At 38.4% G+C, this 370-nt stretch overlaps 1 long non-coding RNA gene across 3 annotated transcripts in view; it reads left to right on the top strand.

Annotated features, from left to right (window-relative positions):
* Positions 1 to 370, top strand: part of LOC127744683 (uncharacterized) — a 47,061-nt gene that overhangs the window by 46,026 nt on the left and 665 nt on the right. The window lies entirely within an intron of this gene.

Genomic DNA, 370 nt, shown 5'->3' with positions numbered 1-370 from the left:
GCTCATCACAACACCAAACTTAAACTGTTGCTTGTCCTCAAGCAACTAGATGAATAAAATAGGATGAAAAGAAATTAAGAAGCAATAATATCTCAAGAGTTTTAAGTGAAGCTCAGATTCTTATTAGATGAGCGGGGCTTGTAGCTTTTTGCCTCTGAATAGTTTTGGCATCTCACTTTATCCTTTGAAATTCAGAATGGTTGGCATCCATAGGAACTCAGAATTCAGATAGTGTTATTGACTCTCCTAGTTTAGTACTTGAACACAGCTACTTATTGAGTCTTGGCCGTGGCCCTAAGCATTTTGTTTTCCAGTATTACCACCGGATACATAAATGCCACAGACACATAACTGGGTGAACCTTTTCAGC

The sequence above is a fragment of the Arachis duranensis genome, chromosome 2, assembly GCF_000817695.3.
Source record: "Arachis duranensis cultivar V14167 chromosome 2, aradu.V14167.gnm2.J7QH, whole genome shotgun sequence".
NCBI lineage: Eukaryota > Viridiplantae > Streptophyta > Magnoliopsida > Fabales > Fabaceae > Arachis > Arachis duranensis.
The sequence above is the reverse complement of the archived record's forward strand: the minus strand, read 5'-3'. Positions and strand labels throughout refer to the sequence as shown.